The 20,778-nt window shown below is 42.2% G+C and overlaps 1 protein-coding gene across 7 annotated transcripts in view; it reads left to right on the forward strand.

Annotated features, from left to right (window-relative positions):
- FOXP1 (forkhead box P1) overlaps positions 1–20,778 on the forward strand; it is a 595,227-nt gene that overhangs the window by 204,632 nt on the left and 369,817 nt on the right. For 5 of the 7 annotated variants that reach the window (XM_082637134.1, XM_082637141.1, XM_082637140.1 and 2 more), the window contains exon 4: positions 12,469–12,564. The exons of the other annotated variants lie outside the window; for them this stretch is intronic. The gene's annotated coding sequence lies outside the window, so the exon portion shown is untranslated. The remainder of the gene's footprint in view (positions 1–12,468; positions 12,565–20,778) is intronic. 7 annotated transcript variants of the gene reach the window in all.

Here is a 20,778-nt window from a genome sequence, read left to right on the forward strand (position 1 = left end):
AGCACAGGGAACTACATTCAATATCCTGTAATAAACCACAGTGGGAAAGAACTTGACAAAGTGTGTGTGTGATATATATAAATATATATAGCTGAATCGCTTTGCTCTACACAGAAATGAACACAACATTGTAAATCAACTATACTTCCATAAAAGAAAAAAAATGACTGGTAGACACAGGAAGAAACCAGAGTAAAAGATAATGAAGCAAACTTTCATACCATTGTCTCTCTGTTCAAGGAGTGCCAGGAAGTTGGCAGCTGTTTTATTTGCCCAGGGTGTGTTTAGTATCTCTAGCTCTTTAATATTGGCAAGTAGGTAATCGTACTGTCAGGTTATGATGCTTGAGGGCAGCCCTGTTCCTTGGGTTGTTGCACAATAATAACTTTTCAGCTTTTTGCTACTTGCTATCGTTTGGGGGTTCAGATCCTCCTGAAGTTCATTTTCTGACTTGCATATGTGACATAGAATGAGAATGCTCAGTAACATACTTCCACAAGAGACTCTTGTCTTAATAGTGTTATGTACAAAAATATTCTGTGTTTTAGTGGAAGTTACTCCGTTATAACCCTTTATGCGTGCTCCCTGCTGTGAAAGCATTCTAGAAACGGATGTCAACTAAGAGACATTCATTCATTCCATACGTTTTCTAATTTCCAAAAATGTGCACCGTCAATATTTTTTCTTAATTGAACATTTTGTTGAACAGACGGGTGCTTTAATTATGGTGGTCTAAATTTACACACATTGCAGTGGTATTTTGCTACATTAATTACCTACTTGTCAAGAGTAACAGGTAATTACTACATCAGCTCACCCTCCTGCAGTACCTGGAAACATAACTTTATTTGAACAGATACAAGAAACCGGAGTATAGCCACGCCACACCGTAGCTTGTGATAAAGGCTGGCCGTTCTCACAGTATTTGTTTTATAATGGGGCAGGGGGGTGGGGGGCAGAGGTGAGCTGGCCCTTTTCCTTGTGTCTGTCCACCTAAGGTGGAAATCCAGAAACTACGTCATAGATTCAAAGAGTCTGGACTGGAAGGAACCTCTGGAATAATTGAATTCATCAAGTCTTCTCCGTACAGTGTGTTTCAGACAATGACTTTTCTAAGTCTGCACAATAAGTAAATTAGTGTCCAATCCAGAGTTGGCACTGATTTCACCCCACCAGGCTGGTAAAAATCTTAAGAGAGATGTTAACGATTTTTGAAAAATAATTATAGAAAACTTCTCACTGATGGTTTGGCTGCCTTGTGAAAAGTATTTATCCTGTATTCTGTTGAACTGCCAGGTACAACTCACATCATTTGATTTCCTCCTCAGTGTATGGGTGTCAGCTGTTATGACAAGTTGTGTTAAAATTCTACTTTAACTTTTTTTTTTTTGGTAAAGGCGTGAACTTTTTTTTTTTTTTGAATTTTTGAATTTTATTTTATTTTTTTATACAGCAGGTTCTTATTAGTTATCTATTTTATACATATTAGTGTATACATGTCAATCCCAATCTCCCAATTCATCCCACCACCACCCCCTCCGAGGCGTGCACATTTTTGAGCCTGTAGGATGCCCCTCGCAAATTATGCAGCATTACCTCTCTTGGTTGCCATGGCATAGAACAAGAGGACTGTGTTAGCTTGTAGGTGTGGTGCGGAATATACACAATGACATAATAGAGGCAGACTATCTTAAAAGGCTTTGTCCCCTTTTTAGTCAAACACCTGTGACAAAATTACGAACTGTGGTTAACATATACCACTTACAAGTGGTTTTTCAGAGTCGACCAGGGTAGGGGAGCTCAGCTTGCAAAGAACTTTCTTTCCCTTTGCACCTGGCAGCAGGAATGGGGTGACATTAGAAAGAAGTTCAAGACGTCTAGGGGTTATGGGCCCAGCCTTGCAGAAATGATATGGGATGGCTTGTAGAGGACAGGGCAGGCCTCTTGGGGGTGCTTTGAGATGTACGGCCAAGTTTCTCCCCAGCCCTGGACCCACTTCAGTTTCTCAAGCCTGAAATTGTGGCACAGATGCTTCGTTCCTGTAACTTTAGTCTTATCACATGCCATTACACATCACTCTGGGCTCTGGAACTTGTGATATTATAGCTCATAGTTATTGGCTTTTCCTTAGGTTTTTTTTTTAAATTAAAAGACAGAATAGGATAATTAATGTAGTCATTCCTGCATGCGACAAATTATCTCTTGAGTGTCTGCCGTATGACAGTCATTGTGCTTTGTGTGAGGGTTACAGAGAGGGGAAGGGAGCACAACAGACCCTTGGTCTCACAGACTTTGCCTTTGAGTAGAGGGAGGCAGAGAGAGTCAATAATGGAATGAAGGAGCAATGTATTTACGTAGAGTAAAAATACATGAAGGAAACGGTATACGGCCCATACCTTGAGAGGGTCACTTAGATGGTCTGATCAGGGAAGGCAGCATGGAAGAGGTGGTTTTTTGTTTTTTGGGTTTTTTTTTTTCATAGTTTTAGGACTAGGAGTTTTCAGATTCGAGATGGTTTTTGATTTAAGGTCTAAAGGTTAAAAATGATCTCCATATACAAAGAGCTGTAGGAAGAACTTTCTAGGCAGAGAGAATGATGAGACCTAAGCCTCAGAGTTATAAGAGTATGGTGTGGGAACAGAAGGTCATTAGCAGGAATAAGGGTGGGTGGGTGAGGATGGTATGGGAGAGGTTGGAGCTGGAAGTTGGGCCCTACATGACATGGCAAAGGTCTGGGTCTTCTTTTGAGACTGATGCAAAGCCCTCGAAGGCAGCCACTTCTGATTCTGAGGTCAGAATAAACCACATGGACGGCTGCTGGGGACAGGATTGCAGAGCTTCAGGTATTTTCCTGAGAGTAGACTTCCTTGGGAGAGACGCTAAGGTCTTGGTCCCCAGAGGTTGGGCAAGGGACCCAGAAAGAGTCCCCACCCGGTACAGACTCGGCTGGTCCTGGTTAGGAGAAGACCGTCTTCCACCTGGGCGTCCAGATGAGCACGGACAGGCAGTTTGGAAGCAGAGGACTTTGGGGCACAGTCCTCCAAGCAGCTGCAGCAGCAGTATCACCTGGAGACAGAAATGTAAATTTTCTGGCCTCACCACAGCCTTACTGAATCAGAAACTCTGGGGTTAGGGCCCAGCAGTCCTGTTTTAATGAGCCTCCAGGTGATTGTGATGAGCATGTGAGTTTGAAAACCCCTTTATGACATACTAGTGCCAGAAAGGACTTTTCAGTTCTCCAAACTCACTGTTCTCAGTCTGCAGAGGAGGGGGCCCAGTTAAAAGCTACAGCTCAGTGCTGATCCTGTGCTGATGAGAAGCTGGGTCTCTCGACCCTGTTCTACGTGCTCTATCCTCATGAGTTTATGGATTTAACTAATAAACAAAACCCACTTTGTTTTTGTTTTTTGTGGGTTTTTTTGAGGGATCATTCTGATATTTATAGAAAGGAGACAAATGAATATTTAAGAAGGAATAGTGGTGCGGTCTGTGAACTGCCTCGTTTCTCCTGCTATTATTTTCTCTGATAATTTAGAAAAGCAGTTTTAGTGTGACTAACCCACTCTTTTCTCCCTGTCGGTGGAAGAAAAACAAGTGTTTTGTCTTAAGTTACACCGTTGAGACACTTAGCAGAGGGTAATGGCGTTCTTTTATTTCTGTATTACTCAATGTATTTGGCCTCATTTTTGGTTTGGAAGTCCTGGTACTCCCACGTTATATTTTTAAAGTCATTGTAGAAGACAGAAGATAGATTATTTTTCAGGCCCGGTGTTTGTGTTTGTCTGTTTTGACCAAGAGAATCATAGAATTGCTCTCCACCCAGCCCCTCCTCCCTGGCTAAGTTCTGCTCATCTTTTTAATGTCTTAGGCTTCCAGATCATTTCTAACATGCAGCCTTTACTGACCTGTTGTGCTTAGGTCAAATCTGTGTGTTCATCTTTCCCACTTGCTTGTATTGTTGTTTCCTGCGGGCCTCATGAGAACAGAGTCCTCATTTGTCATATCTGGCCTAGGGTGATTACTGAAAAAGTTAACTGTCACGTGAATGCTTTCCCTCTTAATTGATTGGTCATTTGTCACTCTGTCAACAACCATTTATTGGAAGACATGGTGGCCGGTCTTTTCTAAAAGGGGATACACAGAATATCAAGACATGGTCCCATGGTGGAGACTAAGCCAAAAATAAGTATGTATTCAAGGAAATCCTAATGAAGACTGTAATAAGGTGTAAAGTATATTAGTCAGGATGTGTTGTACTAGCTGCTGTGACCAACAACCTGCAAATTTTGGTAGCTTAACATAATAAAGGTGTATGTCATGCTCCCTTCATGTCTGTATGTGCCCCTGGAACCTTCTCCATCCTGTATTTGCCACAAGAACATGGGGTCTCCACGGTCTCGGGGGATGAAGAACAGGGGGCACAGTTGATTCTTTGGTCAGGCTTGGAAGTGGTGCACCTTGCTTCTGCTCCCATCCGTGGACCAGAAATCAGACACATGGTCCCAACCTAACAGTCAGGAAAATAGGGCAACGTAATCTTCCTGTGTGCCCAGGAAGAGGAAAATGAAATGGCACTAGTTATCATGTGATAGTCCCAAACAATATGTTACTTTGGTTTGAGCCACTGAGGTTTGATCACAATGAAGCATAGCACCTCTTCTTTTTGTTGGCTGCTCATCAGTAAACACCCTTGTTCCCCCAGAGATCAGAAGAGCGATAGTCCTAGAGGCCTTGGTTTTTGCATGTCATGAGGAAGATGTCTTGCATTTCATTCCCAACCGAAAGCCCATCTTCCTCTGGGGTTAGGCAGGGTGATTTGTTGATGAGCCAGCTGTGGCTTGCATTTGTTCCACTGTAAGAGGGAATAGTCTACCCCGAGTGCGAGTGTGACTACACACAGATTGGTTTTCCCATGGTGGGACCTCGCTGTGTTCTGCAGTCGGCTCTCCCTTTCTCTTTTCCTTCTGGAGTTGACAAGTTTGGAGAAAAGAGTTTCCCGGTGGTGAGAACCAACAAAATCTCTCCCACTTGTCATTGTTGTGGGCTTGAAGACAGCCCTTGGGCGAATGGTTATGTGTTAAGGAGAAAACTGAAGTTGCTTTTAAGGCTTAAGTTTTTTGTGTACTCATCTCAGTTTATTTCTATCCAGAAGATACCATGGGGAATTTTTCGTGGTACATTAGGTGGAGGAAGACATATTAATAAAGTGTTGATGATGCCTATTTTTTTTTTCTTTGAAAAAAGATGTTTCTTCCCCACTGTCTTCTTGACCACGGTGGTTCTCAAGAAGGAAGCTGGAATCTTCATCTAATCCTCAGTCTTCCTTCCTCTATCCTTTTTAGCTCAGTACAGAGGCCCAGTGAGAAGCTCAGCAGGGCCAGTGGAGATGTGTAGTTGAGCTGGAGGCTGGAGAGATCTCCAGTGGCCTTTTAAGGGCCAAGTGCAGGTTTTGATCTCTTTCCCCGCGAGTACTGGGGAGCCATTGAAAGTATGCAAGCGGGGAGTGAGAGGGTGAGTGCAGGGTGAGTATGCGTGCATGTTTGTGTGTGTGTGTGTGTGTGTGTGTGTGTGTGTCTGAGACAGAGATTGACCGAGAGAAAGAAAACGGTGATGAATGATGACTGCCTTTGTCGTGTGCTTTTTGGCTGGTGGGGAAGAGCCTCCACAGGAGAGAGTGAATGTGGGGACAACGTAGCACCTTTTTCCTCGCTGACATGAGAGGTCTCCTCCCTCTTTCTGCTCAGAAGTTACTTGTCAATCGGGAGCTCACCATCCCCCCTTCAAAGCAGGGTAGTGCATTGGGGTAAATATTTATGAAATGGCAAGCGTCCTAGATCAAGATGTATTTTGTTTTTAAGGAGCCAGTGACTCAGAATTGTTTTAAGTTATTGAAAGACAAAGTTATTGTGTGCCATCATGGAAAAAGGAAAGAGGAGAGAAAGTGCAATTTTTGAATTAGGCAACTGATTTACAGCTATAATCTACAAGAGATCAAATGCTTTCAACAAAATTGTTTTGTTTTTTTTTGAAGGCTTAAAGTATAAAAATTTAATTTATTTATAGAATCTCATTAAAAGGACTTTTTAAAAGTAAGGTGAACTCTTCAGTTGCTTCGAGGAATGTTAATTGAGTGCGTGAGATGCTATAACACCATGTTTGGGATATGAGAGATGACACGAATCTCTGTTCTCAAGACACTCCTGTTCTGAAAAAGAGGCAATCAAAAGCCATTAATAAATGAGTGTCAATAAATGTACAGCGAATGTCTTCTTCTTTTTGAAGTTCAGATAGCTTTTTCAGATTCTATAACCGATATTTGAGAAATTGCTTTGTTTTAGAGAATCAAAAATACAAAAAAATTGTAAAGAAAAATAGCAGCTAATCCCATTTCCTCCAAGGCAAACTCTGTCCATTTTCCTTTTTTTTTCTTTTTTTGATGCATATGTTTAAGAGTGTACTTTAGCTATGATTTTTCTGTCTTGCTTATTTCATGTCACATCATAACAAGCGTCTGTACGCATTTCCCTATTCCTGGAGTTTTTTTTTTTTGCGATACGCAGGCCTCTCACTGTTGTGGCCTCTCCCATTGCGGAGCACAGGCTCCAGACACGCAGGCCCAGCGGCCATGGCTCACGGGCCCAGCCGCTCCGCGGCATGTGGGATCTTCCCGGACCGGGGCACCCGTGTCCCCTGCGTCGGCAGGCGGACTCTCAACCACTGCGCCACCAGGGAAGCCCTGGAGGTTTTTTTTTTTTTTTTCTTTTTTGCGGTATGCGGGCCTCTCACTGTTGTGGCCTCTCCCGTTGCGGAGCACAGGCTCCACACGCACAGGCTCAGCGGCCATGGCTCACGGGCCAAGCCGCTCTGTGGCATGTGGGATCTTCCCGGACCGGGGCATGAACCCGCGTCCCCTGCATCGGCAGGCGGACTCTCAACCACTGCGCCACCAGGGAAGACTGGAGTTATTTTTAATGGCTACAAAATATTCCTTTGTCAGACTGGGCTATCATTGACTTGCTTTTTTTCTGTTGGGATTGACATTTTAGGTAAAACAAATTCTTACAATTTATCCATTTTATGTCTCAAACCATCTTGTGTACTTCACTGTTGTAATAAAACATTAATGGGGAACTGAGATTTTTTTAAAAAAAGCATTTCTCTGTCTGTATTACGTCTGTGAGCTTTACCACCCGCCCAAAAAAAGTGAACTAAAACCTTGTTACAACAACTTTACATTCTTGGGAGAATGACGGGAGAATATATTTGATGCGTTTCTTCTGGCATACTCTGTCTTTGGACACATAGCTCCCACTCTGAAATTGGTTGATAAAGAACATCCTCCAAATCCAAGAAAGCTGTTTGGTTCTAATGTGGGGAGACTTTGTGCCTGATTTTGAAACTTCTAGAGGTTGTCATTTTTTGCTTCTAGCGTTCACTCCTCCAGTGACATTTTAAATCTACAAATTATTTATTTTGCTTTACTTTTTTTTTTTTTTTAAGAAGTATTTATTATAAGGTCACTTTAAGGTGACTATTGCCTCCATTATCTTAAGACAGGGACTTGATTGTGCTGGCTGAGAAAAACCATCAGCTTTTTCTTTTCGTTACAGTGATACTATTTCCCATTATTTAACACATGAGAAATCATAATGTGTTATGTGTCAGTATATAAAACCCCCAATCAGTTTTCTAAGGCAGAAGGTAGCAAATGATGGTGGTGATCATTTTGTAACATATAAAAATATTGAATCACTATGTTGTTGTATACCCGAAACTAATATAATAAGTCAATTATACTTCCAAAAAATGTGGGGAGGGATGAAATTTTTAAAAAAAGTTGGCAAATTATGGCCCTGGGGCCAAATCCAGCTCACTACCTGTTTTTGTAAATAAAGTTTTATCAGAACACAGCACCCATTTGTTGATTTATCCCCCTTAGTTGCTTTCCTGCTGCAGTGGTAGAGTGGAATCTTTGCCACAGAGAACTTAGAGCTGCAAAAGCTGCAGCATCTAAAATATTCACTGTCTGGCCGTTTACAGAAAAAGGTTGCCAACCCTTGTTCTAAAATATGACCAAAGTATAGTAAAATGCCTTATATATAGTTAACAAATATTGTATTAAGAATGTAAAAATGTCTAAAACATTGATTTCTCAACAATTAATATGTTCTCAACATGCTTTTTTTTTTGAAATGTGGCTTTTTTTTTTTTTTTTATCACCAAGAACATCTGCGACACATCCCCTTTGTTGCTGGCTTTTCAAAACCTCTACAGAAGTTTCTGACATTCTACCGATTGTATTGTAACTTGACACTTTCTCCTCATGCTTTTAATTGAAAATGTTGTATTACATTTTAGAGCATGTCGTGGACTTTTTTCTTTTCTAAGCAACAACCAAAAACGTTTGACTTAGAAATAAGCATTTCCTGTAAAATTTGGGTATTAAAAGCCAAGAGGCAGTCAACTAAGAAAATGTCCACTGGATCTACCCTCCCTGGCGTTGGCTCGTATTTCACTTCTTAGAGCCTCAGTGTTGTCATCCATAAAATGGAAATCGGACCGCCTCACAGGGCCATGTGAAAATAAAGTAAGGAAAGATACACCTGACATGTTTTGGGAACACATTAGCTGCCTGTTCCCTTTCTTCTTTCTACCCTTAGGTTAATTAGAGGAGCAAACAATCACAACTATAACATATCTTCAGGGATTTTTCCAAATTTTCAAATTGATGTGTGGTGTTTCCGAAATTCAAGTATAAGTTTGGAACCAGGTTGAAATTAGAAAGATCTGTGTATTCGGGTAAGAGATACAAACTGGCAAATGTAATAAGCATTCCTGAGTCTCAGAGGCTTAACCTAGTGCAGGTATACTTGTGAGGCACCTCCGTCTGGTGGCTGGTGGGGAACAAGTGTGGTGGTCTGCTCACATGGTATTTCAGGGACCTTGGCTTATTCCACCCAGTGAGTCCTCCATCTTGTAGGACTTGGAGTTCTGCCCTGGACCTCTGGGCTCACAACCAAGGGAAGAGAGAGGGCATTAGGGATGGGTCAGAGGCTTCTGGGTCAGGATGAAAGTAACATACCAACTTCCATCTGTTTGGCCATAACTCAGCCGCAAGGATGCACCTAACTGGAAATACATCCCAGCTGTGTACGCCCAGGAAGAAGGAAGAGATCTGATGAACATTTAGTGAGTCTCTGCCACAGACTGACCACATCTTCTTGGGTTATTATGGAGGATACATGCTTACCAGGCATAAAAGGCACAAAGATGCCAATAATCTGAGAACCTGTCTTTAACAGTTACCCATGTAAATAACATTTGGAGACAGTAATGCTGGGTAGAGACAATTAATCTGTGTACTTGTTTAAATATATTTTAAAAATTATCCTGTGATCTGAATCTGCTTCCCACATGTTGTGTGCCATCTACATACTTTGGCATTCTAAAATCACAGATCTATCATAGAGTAAGTTTAGAGATAGATACTTAAGAAATGTTGCATTCAGTGACATTTTCATTACCAAAGTGGTCTACGTGGACTCAGATTTAGTTTGCTATTCTATAAAAGCAGAAGTCATACACAGTATTGAGTGGAATTTTTATCCACGAGGGCAGATAGGACATTTGTTGAAATACTACCATTCTTATTTGATTCAAAGTGCACATCTTACAATGAACCACATCAGGACCATTTTCAATTTTTTAATACCTCTCATGGATCTAAGCACACCTTTTTTAAGTTATTCATTTTAAATTATGATTATATGAATATTTTAGGATTATAATCACCATTAAATGAAGGACAAAATTTATCATACCAAAATAGAAATTTAATTTAAAGTAGAAAGAACTTGATTGCAAGGTTTAGCAGACTAGAAACAAGACATAAAGAGGATATTAAAGAACATTTTTAAAAAGACCCTCCGTGGTACAGATTTACAATCGATTTGGAAAAAACACAGTTGCATTCAGTGATGTTTGTGAAGATGATATTTGAGACAGTCTCATCAAAGATCAAACTTCTGTAAGATTGAAAAAGCACACTAAAGCAAACAAACCTTTTGGTCATTCCACGGAGAAACTATCTTGAAAAGAAATCTTCATTCAGTACCATAAAGTTGGTGAAGTTTATTTGAGATATAAGTTGCTCTTGACCTTAAGGTGATCGTGTGGCTTTGGTCAAGAGTCAAGATTGTATATGGCCATAGGTGATTAAAAATATCCCTTTCACTTTTCTTGGTATTCACAGCATTTCCTACTACCTGTCACTTTGTCCTTGACGAAATTTGAGACTGAAAACAAGTTGACAAGGATGGTTTTCCAATCAGTTGTTCCTCATTTTTTTCTCGGGTACTTCTTTGTTATATTCGAATTCAGATTTACTATTCATGAGCCACATTTTAATCAGTGACCATATCCGACAAATGGAAGCTAAGCGCTGGTTAGTATGTTGAAAATAAACATGAGGGCTCTCATTAATGTCGCTGTCTGAATAATTAGTTGAGCATCGTGTACCGAGCAGCGGCGAAGGCAAGCTGGCTTTTCACTGGAACGACAGGCTGACAGCCACGTCCTGGAGTGTGGTCATTAGTGTGTCCCACCATCAATGTCATGTTACTGTGTCAAATTAGTTAGTGTCCCCTTAGGAGAGATGCCGGACCTACAAATTATCCTCCCACATCCCTGGAAACCGTGTTTGCGAAACCTGCGATCAAGTGTGGGCAAATTATTAACACGGCTCATAAATTAACTAGTTTACAGGCTTATAACATTTTACAAGTAGATAATAAAGGGTAGAAAAGTTTTCCAATTGCTTTGCCCTGATGTGAGGGCTGTGATCTGCCGACGTTTCCTGGAGGAGCCCACAGCTGATAGGTTTTGAAGCGGAGCATACACATGGAGTGTCAGAACGAATGTTTGGAAAATGTAGACTCTGAAAGGAAGCCAGTGTAAATCCATTGGAAACTATAATTAACTTCGTTATCTCATTGCTCTGATAAGTCCATGACAAGGGTCTTCTTTCTTGTGGTGGCAGTTGCTCATTAATGAGGTCACCAATTAAGTTTGAACTTTGCCAACTGAAATTACCTGGAAAATATTTTTGAAGCATTCTTATCATGCTCTTAAGCTGCCTTGTTGAAGGAGAATAACGCTAACACAGCATGTTAAACTCATATAGGAATGACGATTCTTAGGCCGTAATGTATTTGACAAACAGTTTACACTCACATCGATACCTGATACCTAGAAAACAGAGTGTGGACCAGTCTGTCCTGAGTTTATGTCCTATCAAGAAAAGGCACCCACTGGGAGCACCACCACTTAACAGTCTGCTGAGCCCTGGTAGACAGACAGCTCATGTAGTTTCCGGAGATACACGACTATTCAAATCATAAAACTTCATACATCTCCTTTTTGGTTTCAACTTCTCTGTCTGATTAGATTAGAATACATGTACATTCATAGAGTGTTGTCTGAGTTTACTTTTACAAGGGAACAACACACACACACACAGGGAAGAGGTCATGCTTTTTGTTCATCCTGTAGTTCCATTTCCCTATCTCACAGCGGGTCCCTTCTGTCATCTTCAGGGCTGTACAGGTGTCATTATCATCTCAAGGATCTAAGCAGAAAAGGCTTGGCATGTAAAACCTTGCTACTGACTGCTATTCACAAAAACTTCCTTAAACTGCTTGAGGATGAGCTGACTTGTCTGTCAGCAACTTCAACCTACTTGGCATTGTATTTGGTAAATACTCATAACCCAACTAAGCCACGAAAACACATAGCCTCAGCACACATGAGCACATGCACAGGCTGACTGTTTGCATGAGAGGGCTGTTTCACAGCCTCCTTCTGCGTTAGAAATGCAGTGGAAAAAGAACTGTAACCTTTGGGGAGTAAGATTTTGTGTTTACCTGGCAGGTGAGATAGCTTGTCTTTTTTTTTTTTTTTTTAATAAGGTGATGATGTATGTGTGTGTGCGTGTGCGTACACGTTTGCGTGTATATTTCCTCCGGTCGCTTGTACTGAATGCATTGAGAGAGACTGAAGACCAAAACCCAAAGGAAAATCTTCACTGGGACTCAGGGATCATCTTACCCGTATTTCTCAGAATGAGATAACATTGTAATTCCTAGAAGTTATCCTCAAAAATAAGAAATGTTGGAAGTTAAAGGAACCACACTTCCTAAGTGAATGACAGTGGCTTCAAGAGTAGCAGTTTTACTTGGCTCTGTAACATCTTTGTGCTATAATTCTATAATACTGAACTCAAATTATGAGCTACATGGAATGCTGATTCTAGAAGGGAAAGGACAAAATAGATACACAGATACATGATTATATATTGAATGTAAAAGCACTGTGTCAATAAGGATGACCTAAGGCTTACGTGAATGTGTTACTTTTGAGGCCACACAGTTTGCCACTTCTCTTAACCTCTTCTGTTCTTTTTGCTTTCAGTGTCTCTCTGTGTGTTGCAGTCCTGTGGCATTATGCATGCCCCCAACCAGTGACCTCCAGACTTTTTATGGCTGTGAGACACGTTAAAAGTTCAGGGTGAGTGGCAAACAACACTTATATTGTGTACCGATTAAAAGTTGCCATCCACCTTCGCAGGTGACGCGATACTGGATGTAGTAATCCCTCAGAAGATAATGGAATGCCCCATTATCAAGCCTGAGTTCCAGAGCCAGCGGGAATAGGTTTATTGCCTTCCACGATAGCTTTATGGCTTTTCGGAGCAGGATTTGTAACTTGGATCATATCTGTGGAAGGGTGATCTAATGAAGGGTTGGCAAACTTTGTCTCTAAAGGGCCAGATGGTAAATATTATTAACTTCATGGACCATAGAGTCTCTTTTGTAACTGGTCAACTCTGCTGATGTAGCACAAAAGTAGCCATAGGCTATAGGTAAACAAATGGGTGTGACTGCATCCAATAAAACTTTAGTTGCAAAAACAGGTCGTGGGCCATACTTGGCCTAAAGGCCATAGTTTGTGGACCCTGATCTAATGCATCAAAGGGGAACAGATGACCTGGAATCAGGATACCTCACCAGGTAGCAGTCCCTCTGTTATTGAGCAGACCATTTATCAAGAAGAAATGGGAATAAAAAAATAATGCCCTTTCTACTGAGGTAGGAGTAGGCTGTAGTTGTAAGGATGAAACAAGATATAATGTACAGGAAAGCACTTTGAAAATTTCGAAACTGCTTACATATGTAATGGATGCCGTATACGATTATTATGGTTCACCTAGTGGAATATACCTCCTTCACCCTTTTAATCGCATTGGGTTTTCATGAGCTAAATGAGTGTGAGAGAAAGCTGTTTTATTTTCTAAGTCATGTGGTTTGGCTGTATGTTCCTTCTATTTTATAGTTGATGGACAAGCTGTTGAAATGCCTCTTTGGTATCAAATACGGATGAAGGGCTATGCGGATAGATTATGGCAGGCTAAAGATCAAATGCCGATACAGAACTATTAAATTTCCTTTAATCATCAGATTCTGAGAGTGTTTTCAGATCTTCCACCTTTAAAATAGGCCCTAATAAATAATAATGCTTTGGATGTCTACAAGTGTGTTTGAAATTCACAAGCCTTGCATGTCAAAACATAGAGACAGGTTCAGCAAATATGCTTCCCTGGACTAGTGGTACTAATTAAGGAAAGTCATACTTAAACAAACAGCTTGGTGAATAGAGGGGTAATCAGAATCTCAATTCATGAATTCCTAGTTTTCTTTCTTTTCTGACAAAAAATAGTAGACTAGTCTTTAGATATGTTTTCATGTCTTTCTATCATTTAAGAATTGTTTTCCAGTAACAGAGATGCAGCTATGTGAGTTTAAAAAAATTAGTTGTGTGTTCTCTCATAAAAGATGTCTGGGGGAGAGCAATTTGCGCTTTCTGTCTTTATGCTCTGCTTGCCTGTTTAGGTGTTGCTTCATTTTCAAGGTCACATTATGGCTGCTGGCTCTCCAGCCACTACTTCTACATCCTGAAAGGAAGAGGCAAAAGTACAAGGAACAAAAAGAGTAGTCCTCCCAGCTGAGGAAGTCCTCTTTAAAGAACTTTCCCTGAAGTCTTGCTCAGTGGCTTCTATTTACATCCTTTTATCCACCCCTAATATAAGGGCATCTAGGAATTGAATCCTTAGACTTGAGAAATTTGTTGTCCCGGATAAATTCCAGGTTCTAGTAGTAATGAAGAAAAGGTGTATGGTCATTGAGCAGCAATTGTGGTTACTTATATGAAATCATGCTATCAGTTTTTCTTCCATGTCCAATTTTTACTTATTTTGATGAATGCCTTCTTTCTTTGATTGATTTGTGTGTATAATGTCTTATTTGAATTTTACATGTTTGAATTTCAGCTTATTCAGTTCTCAGCAGAGATACATATCTCAGTAAATATTTTAGGACCATAATATTTTTACTACAAGTGCCATGGCAAATCTGAGAAAGAAATTTCTGTCTCATGAGAACCATCAACCAAAATTTAAACTCCCAGGGCTTCCCTGGTGGCTCAGTGGTTGGGAGTCCGCCTGCTGGTGCAGGGGACACGGGTTCGAGCCCTGGTCCGGGAGGATCCCATATGCCGCAGAGCAACTAGGCCCGTGCGCCACAGCTGCTGAGCCTGAGCCCTGGAGCCTTCGAGCCACGGCTACTGAGGCCCGCGTGCCTGGAGCCCCTGCTCTGCGGCAGGAGGGGCCGCCGCAGTGAGGAGCCCACACACAGCGACGAGGACCCAACGCAGCCATAAATAAATAAATAAATTAATTAATTAAAAAGAAATTTTAAACTCCCAAATTTTCGAATGGATTTTCTCTCCTCTGGATGGGAGATTTTGTTAAAGCCTGAGTACTAGCATGAGGTCCTAGGACATACAGGCCTGCACCCAACTGTGTTGTTCCCAGTGTGTGTGAGGGCTGCCACTGATGGCTTTGAACTATCCCTCAGAGATTGGACAATGCTGCCTACTCTGTATCTCTGCTTTGCTCTTCCCCATATGTCTGCTGTAAGCTTACTTTGGAGGGTGGAGGAGACAAGTGACCCACTCCTGTCCAGTTTCTCTATTCCAGATTGGCCTGTACTTTATTCTTGTGAAAATTACCATCCCACAGAAGAGACTTCCCTTTACTTCATAACGTAGTCTCTGCCTATACCAGCCTGTGATAGATGCTCATGAAACATGGTAGCCGATGCATTCACAGAAATTTCTTGAATACCTGCTGTAGATGTAGGATAGCAATGTGGGTAAGAGTGTCTGCAATGGAGTTAAATCAGCCGACATTCACATTCCACCTTTTCCATTTACTGGTTGAGTGACCCTGCGTAAGTTACTTAACCTTTCTGGGCCATGACCTCCTCATCTGGGAAATGGGGATACAAATAGGAGCTAGATTCCTATAAAGAATTACTGAGATAATGCTTGTAAAGAGCTTAGCACAGTTCGTGGTAGGTAATAAATGCCAGCATTGTGCCATGCACCCTGGGTGGTGTGCTGGAAATCCCGGTCTTTGAGGAGTTTTTACCATCCTCTGGCTGGTTCACTGGTCATTACTGTACTGGTAGACAATGTATATTTCACAATCCATTGCTTCTCGCCTGGTATTCTGTTGGAAGTTTAAGTAAAGCCCTGGGAGGTGGCTTTGATGCCCGTCTTCAAGGACTCTGCAGCCACGTATACAGCTGGACAGCCCGGCTAACAGGACTTAGATCTCTGGGTCCCATTTTGACGCTTTCCCCTGAGAGGCAAGCAGTTCTTTCTTTATTCCGTTTTTTGACTTACTCAGACAATGGGCCCGCCTAGCAAGCAGAATTCACTAACTGCTTTCAGGTTGGTATTGCTGATGATAATCTGAAACTCAGTAGGGTTTCACTCATGCAGGCTGATGCTACATGAGGTCGGTCTTGCCCAGCCTCATCCCGGTCCCTGCCTTTGTGCTGAGTCTGCAAAGCAGCCCCTGGTCCCCACACGTCTTCTTGGGACCGGCGCTCAAAGAACAGTGTCGTATGCACAGAGAAACTGCTGCGTGACTGTGGCAGAGATCATCAGCTGTGCTCACGGATGGCCCAGTTGGCGACGTGTCCCAAAGATTGAGAAGCGTTGGCGACCACTTGACCATGGCCGTCTGTTGATTAGTTGACTCTGTGGAAGTTGTGGCTTGAAGGAGTGGCTCTCACTTTTTCAAGAGACTCTTGGAAACTAAATTTTTGCTCTGTGGTTTCAAATATTTTATGTAGACACTGTTACTGTGCTCAGATGCCTTAAAATCTTCCTTGCCTCTGGACCATGCGATTCTCTGCCTGGAACAATTTTTGTGCTTCACAGAGCTAACCCCTTCTCATCCCTCATTATTCAGTTCAAATATCACCTCCTCGGGGTGGGCTTCCCTGACTACCCCCATTAAAGATGATTTTCCTTCTTCCCCCTTCTCACTCTTAGCCACCCAAGCCTCTTGTCTGTTTCACTTACTACAGCTTCTGTCACTTTCTGAATATACCTGTTAACCAGGTAATCAGCAAGAGGCAGATTTGTCTGAATCAGTGTTGCTTCCTCATGGCTGACAGTGCCCAGTGAATAGTAGGCAGGCTGTCAGTCCGTATCTGTTGAAGCAGTCAGAGGACATTTGGGATTTCCCTGTGAATTTCTTTATTTCATGGTACTAAGAGGACTGCATCTGGGTGAGAGAGTAAGAAAAGAAATAAAACCATACGCATCACCTTTATTATAGGAATAGAATCCTGCCCTTGGGTTTTCTCTGGAAAGCTTCCTCTCTACCTTGTACAAGTCTTTGATACTCTGTGTGTCCCATCCAGAAAGGGTTGTACATCATCACCTTCCCCATGAAGACAGAATCATTTGCCTTTTGGTTCTAAAGCTTATGGTGGGTGGTATACATTAATTAAGGATGTTGGACTCCAAGCCCAAATCCCAGCACTCTCGTTCCCTGGCTCTTTGTTCTTGGACAGATTACTTCCTCTCTTTGGTCCTCAGTTTACTTACCTGAGGCAGGGGAAATAGCATGACCTAAATAAGCTCGTAGTGTTTGTGCAGGGTTCAATGAGATGCTCTGTGTACAGTGCTTTGCACAGGATCTGGAACAGAATAACGATGCTGTTGATTCAGGAAGATCAACAGAAGGGTATTGGGAACCACACTGACAAAACTCAGGATGTCCTTTCTCATGATCTTCATGTTAAAGGGGGTAAAGATGGCGAAGAACCTGGATTCCCTATTAGATTCACTCATTTCATGCACTGAATTACCTTTAAAAAGTGGAAAATGAGTGAGCAGTGGGATGACCTGTTTTATATTTGTTGTTAGCATGTCGACTGTTGGATGTGAGGGATCTGTTTCAGATGAGGCCAGTGATAAACCTCAAATGCTGGGATGGCTCAGTGTTTGGAGCCCAACCCACCTGCAAAGACACCTTTGGAATTTGGAGTTCAAGGTCCTGCACTGTCCTTACGCTGCCTGGCTGGGGAGATGTTTCATCCTTAAGTAATCAGAGCTCCTTTGATCTCCTGCCTCACAATAGACCACGTCTTAAGTTGCCTGGAAATTCTAATTTTAAAAAAACTGGGGACTTCCTGGTGGCCCAGCGGTTAGGACTCTGCACTGCCAATGCAGGGGGCCCGGGTTCGATCCCTGGTCAAGGAACTAGATCCTGCATGCATGCCACAACTAAAAAAAAAAAAAAAAAAAAAAGGATCCCACAGGCGGCAACAAAGATCCTGCGTGTCGCAACTAAAGACCCAGCGCGGCCAAACAAACAAATAAATATTAAAAAAATTGTACCCTTGATGTATTGGTTCTGAAAATTTACATATCTCTTTTTTGAAAGAAAATTCAAGTCTGTATGGATTGAAAGGAAGTAGATGTAAATATCTTTCATTGTGAGCTTTTGTTTCTTTCACCTGCTTAAGGTAGAGGGTCTGTTATGGTTGTTACGTTGTGTCACTTGGGGCCTGGTTGAACTGTGCTGTTCATTGTGCATTTGCTGTGTGAAAGCCCAAGCACAGAGAGGGATTTGTCTCTCCCTCTGTCCCACAGCTTTTGGTGGTAAAAGATGAACTATATCAAGTCACATACTCTCATTGACATGATTTATGGAAGAGCTAGGGTTACCTAAGAAATTAAAAGAGCCGTTAGGGGCTTGCCTGATGGCACAGTGGTTAAGAATCCGCCTGCCAATGCAGGGGACACGGGTTGGAGCCCTGGCCCGGGAAGGTCCCACATGCCGCGGAGCAACTAAGCCCGTGCGCCACAACTACTGAGCCTGCGCTCTAGAGCCCACAAGCCACAACTACTGAAGCCCGGGCGCCTAGAGCCTGTGCTCCACAAAAAGAGAAGCCACCGCAATCAGAAGCCTGTGCGCCGCATCGAAGAGTAGCCCCCCGCTCACCGCAACTAGAGAAAGCCCGTGCTCAGCAACGAAGACCCAACACAGCCAAAAATAAATAGATAAATTAATTAAAAAATAAAAGCCATTAATTTTTGTTGATTTATAATTCGTGCCTCTCAGCTTAATAAAAATAAAAGAGCGTGAGTAAAATACAGTTTAGGGCATCAAATTTGGTTCCTAATATCCTTTTTAGAAGCAAAAAGGCTAAAGTTCAATGAGCAGGAGTTAAGTGAAGCAAACGATTCAGGAAAAACCTTTATTAGACTCATAACAGCCCTCGGAGTGGCAAAGACCCAGCTTTTTTTCCATCTATAAAAAACATGCAACACCCCTGTCTCCAAATACCATTTCAGAAATGAAAACAATAATCACGAAAGGGGAAACAGATCCGTGTAATGCGAGACTTGATTCATGTCGTTTACACGGGAAGCCTGACAACCTGGATCACCACCCGTGCAGCCGTCTTCTCAATATCCTGATGCCTGAGCATCAGCAGGAAAGATCAGGAGCGTTCCAAGGGGTTTTCTCTGATGTTTTGAAATGTTGCTGCATTCAGTGTGCCTCTCAGGCCCAGGTGAGTCTGGTTATGATGTGCTGGGACTTGAATCTCCCATTGCCACTTCTTATGGACCATCAGTCAACCTTTATTTACCCTGGGTGTTCACGTCAAGAGAGGCCGTGCCTAGTCTTTGTCCGTTTCTGTCCCAGATCATTTGTTACTGGTGACACAAATCTATTCCTTCACTTCCAGCCCACTTCTTAAACATGATAATGTTTTAAAAAGTTCTATTAGAATAAAGCATGCATATGGTTTTCTATAGTTGTATATGCCTAGAAGAACTTGCATTTCATGTTACCACCAATCCTTGTGTGTGTGGTTTCCCCCTTCTCCCTCGCAAGTAATGAGAGAGAAGAGAAGAATTTTAAAAACTCATGAAAAACCTAATCCTGAGAAATTCCAAAAACCAGCGGTGAAGAGAAACAGTCTAGTTGTGAAAAGTCTACCGTGTAATAGCTGCCTTTAGTGGGAGTTTACATATTAGCTCACAAAAACTCTGTGAGATGGGTATGATACTAAAAAGTCCATTTTACAGGTGAGGAACTGAGACCTAGTGAGGTGAAATGATTCCCTCAAACTTCTCTGCTCATTAGAAGTAGAGCTGGGATTCAAACCCAACCACTCTTCCTCTGGTGACATGGCTCCTAACCACTGCACCATATTGTTTTCACCATGTAAGCATCTTCCTAGGGTGTTGATTTGCAAGCATGGTTTTGTTTGAACATACATTTTTCACTCTGGGGCTGCTTGTATGCTGCGTGTTGAGACTTTATACTTCAGTGCCATCTAACCAGCTCTGTTTGATCTAAGTAGCCTTTTTCAAATGCTTTAATTCTTTTTGCTAGTACAAGAGCTTTGGGAAATAAAAGTTAAGTCCCGATGTGATTCAGAACAAGGACAGCCATTTAATTGGCGTTCTTCGGTCTCTAGTTGGACGTGCCTGTTAAGACATTTTCTCTAGATCTTTTAGTCATTTTTCTCTGGTACATTATTCTAATCAACCTCATCTCTGCAGCCCTCATTTTAGTTCATGGTCGCCTCTGACTACCCAACGGTTGATTTGTTCCGCTCAGTCACCTGTGTGGAAAAGTGTGGCAGGCGAGAGGGTCCTCTTCCCAAAGCAGCAGCCCTGTACCTGGGGCATTTTCCCAGTAAGCAGGTTTAGTTCTTGAGATACATTCACCTGGAAGGCTTTTATATTTACCAAAGTCAAGATCTGGGTACTTACAGGTAACACTGGGTAGCAGAGTTAGAAGATCTTTGGTTCATAAGCTGTATGCCAAGGACTTTGACATTCAAAAATAACAGATAATAGGTTTTTAAAAACATAGTAAAATATTAGGCTTGAAAAAAATATAGAAAAGCCAGTCGCAAAAGACCAACGAATAAGCAGTTTTTACTCCAGGGGTTGGAATTGTCTGTATGTCCTTGTTAACACAAACAGCAGGCCTTTTTTTTCTTTTTTTTTTTTTTTTTTTTTTTTTTGTGGTATGCGGGCCTGTCACTGTTCTGGCCTCTCCCGTCGCGGAGCACAGGCTCCGGACGTGCAGGCTCAGCAGCCATGGCTCACGGGCCCAGCCGCTCCGCGGCATGTGGGATCCTCCCGGACCGGGGCACAAACCCGTGTCCCCTGCATCGGCAGGTGGGCTCTCAACCACTGCGCCACCAGGGAAGCCCTGGCAGACCATTTTTAATGTGTCTGTGCCTTCAAATACTGAGCCCACCATTTGTTAGGCCTCTTGGGTGACTTGGGACCAGTTTAGGCATAAAGAGGGATTAACTGGCTCATGATGGTGAG

The sequence above is a fragment of the Mesoplodon mirus genome (assembly GCF_964341445.2).
Source record: "Mesoplodon mirus genome assembly, chromosome: 12".
Classification (NCBI taxonomy): Eukaryota; Metazoa; Chordata; class Mammalia; order Artiodactyla; family Ziphiidae; genus Mesoplodon; species Mesoplodon mirus.